At 39.1% G+C, this 7,681-nt stretch overlaps 1 pseudogene; it reads left to right on the top strand.

Moving 5' to 3' along the window:
* The first annotated feature begins 771 nt into the window (after positions 1–771).
* LOC119525312 lies at positions 772–1,837 on the top strand (annotated as a pseudogene).
* Positions 1,838–7,681: the final 5,844 nt, after the last annotated feature.

Below are 7,681 nucleotides of genomic sequence, written 5' to 3' on the forward strand. Positions count from 1 at the left end.
AAGACCAGCCTCTAGGTTCTAAGTAATTTTCCAAGTGAAGAAACTATACTTAGAAAAGCAGAAGAAAAGTGGCTGCCTATCTGCTTCTCCTGCCCCCTCACACACAACATATTGAAAGTTCATTTTGGTTGGAAATAGCAGATGGGAAAGTCCCATTTGGACTTGAAACTTCCAATAAAGTACCTTTGTTGGTTCATGAACTGAGTTCTGTATCTTGATCATGGAGTTCACTTACTCTGGAACCAAGCTCCCCTTATTCATCTCTCTGTGGCAAAACTAAACCCATCTTTCCAGATTCACCTCTGATCACCACCAACTCCCTTCCAATCACTTCAACTCCAATCACTCCTTCAAGAAAAGTTTCATCTCTTCCTTCCAGTCACTATTCATTATTATTCTGACCTCAAAAAGCACTTTGTTTCCATCTTGATTCAAGCACATAGCTGGTGATATATGTTTCTCTTTCAACATTGGAAGTCCCTGTATAGCAGAGACCAGTTTACTCATTTTGCTCTCACCAGTAGGATCTAACACATTGCCTATTTTTTGAACAGAAATAAAATGGTACTCACTTTGTCCACTATCAGGGATGATTTGAGAATCAAGTGAGAAAATAAACTTTGCAAAATGCAATGCATTGACTGTGGACCTGGTTTGGGTCCTGGCAGTGGTCTGAGGTTGCAGAGGAGGCTATGGTTTGCATGGTGGAATCACTTGCAGGTGCTGACTCCCAGAAGTCACTGTCTGGATGAGGGGTCCTCTTGACTATCTATGATCCTTTTTTCCTGTGTAATACAGGTGAGGGCTGGCCTGCCCCTCTTGGCCTCCACTGAATTTTATCATACCCAAGAATTCCTGGAATGCAGGAGATGGCTAAAGATGTTTAGCCTCGCAGCTGGCCCAGTACCCAGGTTGAGGTTCTGCAGGAGGACATGACCTCAGTATACAGTAAACAAGCATATTCACTTTTCCAGATTATCAACAAAATTTGGGTTACTTTTAACTACATCTTGAGTTTTTCTTCTTTGGGGGTTGTGGACTGCATGGCCATCTGCTCCTGCCAGTGTCCAGCAGCCATGGCCTTCTGCTCCTTGGGACACTGTGGTGGGAATTCACAGCTTCCTATGACACCACCTGCACCAGTTTAGCCTGAGGCCATATGTCTTTCTTGAATTTGACAGCATCATTTAGAAAGTGAACTGGCATTTTAACTATTTAAGTTCCTCTCAGATGGAGAGGAGTGTGGAAAAATTTCAGGAGGAGCTTGTTTTGCAGCCTCCAGTGTTTCTTACTCTGGAGGACACCGATGTGGCAAATGGAATGATGAGCCATCACATACAGATGCATTTTGAGCCTGCCCCTAATTTCCTAATGGAACCAGTGACATCCTTGGATATCTTCTCCCTTACTCTCAACATGATGTGTGCACCTCTGAATCTCATTCATGGAATTCAACCTTCAGAACATTCTTTACAGGTTGTCCATGAGGAAATTGGAAACATTTTGACTTTTCTTATTCCCTTTGTAGCCCATAGGATATTTGTACCTGTTCTATAGTCCAGCCAGGACATTGAAGGTGGAGCTGTTGCTGTTCTCTATTGCCTGGGCAACGTGTACCTTCCTGGGCTGAGGAAACTCTGGAAATCCTCTTCCACAGAGGAGTGGCTTTTCTGTCTTCCCATCAGATACTGTCATGGCAGCTTCAGGAGAACAGTCTGATTGTGGAGTGTGGAGACATCAGGTGATGAATGGATCCTTTGGTTTTCTTTTGAAGGTCCATCTGTGTCCCCCATCTCTACTTCACAAGTTTCCATCCTTGAAGTTCATTTCAACCTAACTGGACTGATACACCAAGGATTTGGGATTTTTAACAGGTGCAGTTGAAGGCAAGATAAGACTACTTGATATTCAGACCTGGTTTTGTGTTGACTGTTACAGCAGAATGTCCCATTCAGCACATTTACTTGGGGCAACAGAATTCAGGGATTCATTCAGAAAAAGCATTTTTGGAAGATCAGAGTGGAGTTATTTTGATCAAATTGAATGATGAATAAACCACTAGATTCAATAATACCGGTTTTAGTAATTGGCAGTTTTCTCCCAGGAACCACTTCAAAATGCAAGTCAGATTTTCATTCTAAATGTGGCTTGTCTAGTTTTTTAAGAGGGTTAGTACAGGGTGAATTAAAAAGTTAAAAACCCAGTTCATAAAAATAAGCTAGAAAAATTTTGTTTACATCTTTTGATAAATTAGGTCTGATATGATACCATTGAAGTATTTAAATATATTTTGATTATAAATTGAATTCTTCTTCACTTACGGTGAAAAAAAAACAGGAAATTTAAGAAAGCTTAGTTTATTTAATTCACATATAAACTTTTGTTGTAGTGGAAATGTACATTAAAGATGATGGATGTGCAACTCAGCAAATGAACTCATTAACCACCCCCATACATGGGACATACTCCCACAGGAGTGAATCTCCCTGGCAACGTGGGACATGACTCCCAGGCATGAGCCTGGCACTGGCATTGAGGGGACTGAAAGTGCCTTGTTGTCCAAAACAGGGAAAAGAAAGGTAAAAATAAGGTTACATGGCTAAGAAATTTCAAATAGAGTCAAGAGGCTATCCTGGAGGTTGCACTTATGCAAGCCCCATCTAGATAACACAAATGGCCATGGTATGCCAAGCTCTAACCAACAGCAGTCCCAAAACATCTATGCTTCTATCTGAGATTCTATAAAAGTTTCACTCTCTACACTTATCTCTCAGATACATAAATCCATGAGTGTTCCTATATGAGGCAAGTCCTAAAACCCAGAAGCCAAAGACCTTGAAGAACAACCAGATGCAGCCCCCTTCCCCATAATGTCAACACCTATTTTGAGTATGAACAAGTTATGGTCACTGCTTAGACACCCCTGAAGATAGAGAAAGTGATTAAATGAGAGGAAGAGGCAGCAACAGACAAGATATGATTTAACAAAGGATAAAGAGTACTGAATTTTATATAATTTTTTAGATGCTAGGGTATTAGAATAGCTAGAAGGAAATAACTGAAATGGTGGAAATGTAACCCATTATATTCTTTACAATTTGCTCCATAGATACCCATTAAATTGGACTTTGAAAGTTATCATTTTCCTGTATATGTCTTATATTTTACAATAAGGAAATTATTGAAACTGTGAAACTGTAACCCATAACACCCTTTGAAATTGCCTATGTAACTACTTGATAAATTGTGGTTTGAAAGTTATCACTTTTCTGTATATATCTTATATTCTACAATAAGGAAATAAGTGAAACTGTGGAACTGTAACTGATAACATTGTATGAAATTTGCACTCTACTTCTTAAAAGTCATACTTTGAAAATTATCACTGTTATATATAATTGTTAAATTTAACAATAAAATGCATTTAACAAGGTAATGGGTGCTGAAGTGTTTTGTATTTATTTGCTGGCTATATCTGGATATTTTTAAAATTAGCTGAGTAATCAATACTATTGTGTTATAAGCTTAGAATCATGAGCAGAAATAAGAGCATCATGATTTCTTGCAATTGGCCAAAAACTGGAGCAGGTGAATGACTCACATTAGTGGCACTTTACAAACTCAGTTGGGGCAGGCTGCTCTTATCAGTTTTTGTAGCTGAATGCCTGTCATTTTATTATTTTTGCCTGTCATTTTAATGGTGATGAATTCTTAACCCTGAGTACTTGTTCCCAGATGGCTTTCCAAATTAATTATTCTCCACACCTAAACTTCCCAATAACCCTAATCAGATCAAGGGCCTCATGTTTTTTATGAACAAATGTTAAGTCAATGTTACCTTTTTTTGTAGGTTTATAAAGGTATAATTAACCCTGTGCTCTGGAAAGTTACTTTTCTTTCTCTCATTATCAAAACATTGGTTGATTATAGTTTTCCAAAATATGAGTCTGAATAAGATCCCTTAGTTCCCCAGAAATTTCAGCCTAGATTGTCCAGCACCACTAGGAAGCCACTTAGGGGGTTTGTCCTTCAATTGTTCTTGGTGAAAGTCTGGAATCTGAATAGCCCAACCACAGTTTCATGGAATAGTTTGGGTTGAATTATGTGCTCTTGAGAAATAAAAAAAATCCTATTTTGGTAGTTAAATTTAAAAGTCAAAAGCCATTGCAATTGTTATTAAGTGTGGAAAGCAAGAATGTGGCTTTAGGAAGCTTAGATGTACTTATGATTGGTGGTATATTGTTAATGAGCTACTTTGATAGCACTTGGAAAAAAAGTTTCTGTGAGTGACTGGAAACTGCACTGGGAACTTTTGCCACAGTAATCTTATTTTCTTACAATAGAATTTTCTGTTTTTAAGCTAACATGAAATATATGGATATGAAAATTATATGGCAACATCCTCAGTTATAAAATTCAATGTTGTTTCTCCATTTACTTCACATCTACATAATTTTCTACATCCCAGCAGATGGATTTTTCATCTTTCTGGGAGGTAAGTCAGAAGCACAAAAAGTTCTTTAAAAGCTGATGGGAGGAGGCAGGGCAAGATGGTGGAGTGGTGAGATTTGCAATTTAGTCACTCCTCTAGGGCAGCTGGTAATTAGCCAGGAACTGTATGAAACAGTGTTTTCAGGGTCTCAAATTACCAGTCAAGCATTGTACAAAAGTCTGAAATGGATGGAGAAGCTGAGATCACAGTGAAATTTGTAAGCTCCCCTGACCAGGGTTCTGGCACCCCACCCCTCCCAGACACCATGGACTGTTTTACACCTGGCTCCCTGAAAGGAAAGAAAAAATCAGTCTGCCTGGAGCAAGAAGGGGGGCTCAAAACAGCCTCAACTGCAGAATTAATTAACAAAGTAATTAATTAACTTTTGGAGCTGACTGTACTAGAGAAGGGCTGGGATCTGGGAAGAGGGGGTGGCAAATGCAAGCAGGCACCCATTTCTGGATTCCAAAAAGGCTTTTATTTCTACATTTTGTCCTTTACCTTTTCTTGCTCTCTGACTCCTAATCTTTTCACATTTCAATAGCACCCTGGGAAGGGAGGAATTAAAGTTGTTGGAGGGTAATTATCCAGATAATACCCCAAAACTCATCTTGAAATACTCTATTCTGACACTGACAAAACTTCCAGGCTGGGGAAAGGCTTAAAAAGGGACATCATATTTGTTTTTCTTTTTCTTTTCTTTCTTTTCTTTTTAAAATAACTATTCTAAGTAGCTTTTTTTTCAGATATTTGCAACTGGCCTCTGGACCCAGGCAATGGAGAGCTGACATAGCACTGACAGGCAAAGCAATGAACCTAGTGGGGGAGACAATATCCTAAAGGGCATAACTTCCCCAAGAAAAGTAGGCCATGGTGAAGCCCAATTGGCAGCCCTCCTTCAAAGAACTCAGAACCCAGTGGCTGGAAATCAGAAACCAGCTTCAGTCAACCACGCCCCTAACAAGGTCAGTATCAGCAGGAGAACTGAAGACAACACAACTCCTTACATTGGTGGTGGGGAGGGCTGTGGGCTGGCAAATGCCACCTGCTGCACATGACAGGAGAAGAAAAGATTCTAAAGACCTCACAGGAGAGCCTCATTCTCAGGGAAACTCCATATCCTCCTCCTGAGAGCTGGGCTTCTCTAGACTGGGAAAACCTCACTGAAGTTAAGTGTATCTGAGGGGACCCTCCCACAGAAAAGCTACATAGAGGAGGGCAAGTAACAGAAAAACAAGAGGTAAAAAATCCTGGTCAACTAAATAGAACCTAAGTTAGAGGTCTAGAATATGTTCAACTGACCAACAAAGGTTAGAGAACAAAGCCAACCAACAAGAAGATCCTAGGTAAAAGAGTGAAAATGAGCTCCAGAATAAACAAATCAAGGAAATCAGATGCCTAGAGAGCCTAAGATAATGAGGTATACTAGAAAATACAAAAATATGGACCAGCAAAAGGAACACACTAACACTTCAACTGAGATACAGGAATTGAAACAAATAATCAAACAGATCTCCTAAATCAATTCACAAATCAAATCAGTGAGCTGAGGGAAGATATGACAAAAGAGATGAAGGCTATGAAGAGGACACACAATGACCATAAAGAAGAATTTGTAAACTTGAGAAACAAATGGCAGAATTTATGGGATTGAAGGGCACAATGGAGGAGATGAAAAACACAATGGAGGGGCACAACAGTAGATCTGAACAGGCAGAAGAAAGGATCAATGCACTGGAAGACAAGACATTTGAATTCATCCACACAAAAGAACAGATGGTGAAAAGAATGGAAAAATATGAGCAAGGTTTAGGGAACTGAGTGACAACATGAAGTGCATGAGTATACATGTTATAGGTATCCAAGAAGGAGAAGAGAGAGGAAAAGGGACAGAAAGAATAATAGAAGAAACATTCACTGAAAATTTCCCAACTCTTTTGAAAGACAGAAAGTTACAGATTAAAGAAGTACAGCATACCCCAAAGAGAATAGATCCCAATAGACTTACTCCAAGAAACTTACTGATCAGGTTGCCCAATGTCAAAGACAAAGAGAGAATTCTGAAAGCAGTGAGAGAAAAGCAATTGATCGCATACAAGGGAAGCTTGAGAAAACTATGTACAGATTTCTCCACAGAAATACATGGAGGTGAGAATATAGTGGCATGATATATTTAAGATACATGTATTAGTGAGGGTTCTCTAGAGAAACAGAATCAATGAGAGATATCTATAAATATAAGATTTATAAGTGTCTCACACAACTGTGGGCATGCACACATCCAAATTCCATAGGGCAGGCAGCAAACTGGCAACTTCAATGAATATGTTTGATGAAGTCCTCAGGAAATGAACTGGGAACTTCAACAAACTCCTCAGGAAACACTTCAGTGGACAGCCAAAGAAGAGGTGAAGTTCCTCTATCTGTCTCACTTAAAAGTCTTCAACTGATTGGATTAAAACCAGCTGACTGCATTCTCTCATTGTGGAAGACACGCCCTTCATTGACATCATCAGTCACAGCTACAGCCAATTGACTGCAGATTTAACAAACCAGCCTGTTGGTTTCTTAGCCAGTCACAAACATCCTTGCTGCAACAGTTAGGCCAGTGCTTGCTTGACCAGACAGCTGGATACCATCACCTGGCCAAGTAGACACATGAACATAACCATAACAATACTGAAAGAGAAAAACTGCAAGCCAAGAATTTTACATCTGGTAAAACTCTCATTCAAAAATGAGGGAGAGATTAAAATATTTTCAGACAGACCCTGAGAGAATTTGTGAATAAGAGGCCAGTACTACAAGATGTACTAGGCAGAGTGTTACAGGCTGATAGGAAAAGACAATGGAGAAATTTGAAGAACAGTGTAAAACTGAAGATTATCATGAAGAGTAAAAGGAGAGAGAGGAAACAATGAGATATGATATATAAAAATCCAAAAGACAAAATGGTAGAAGAAAGTGTTACAGTATTAACACTAAATGTAAATGGATTAAACTCCCCCAAAAAAGACACAGACTGGGATTAAAAAACAGGACCCATTTGCATGCTGTCTACAAGAAACTCACTTTAGACACAGGTACAAAGATAGGCTGAAGGAGATTGGCTGGAAAAAATAATTTCATGCAAACAACCACCAGAAAAAGTTGGAGTAGCTATATTAATATCAGACAAAATAGGCTTTA

This window comes from Choloepus didactylus (genome assembly GCF_015220235.1).
Source record: "Choloepus didactylus isolate mChoDid1 chromosome 25 unlocalized genomic scaffold, mChoDid1.pri SUPER_25_unloc1, whole genome shotgun sequence".
In the NCBI taxonomy this organism is placed as follows: Eukaryota; Metazoa; Chordata; class Mammalia; order Pilosa; family Megalonychidae; genus Choloepus; species Choloepus didactylus.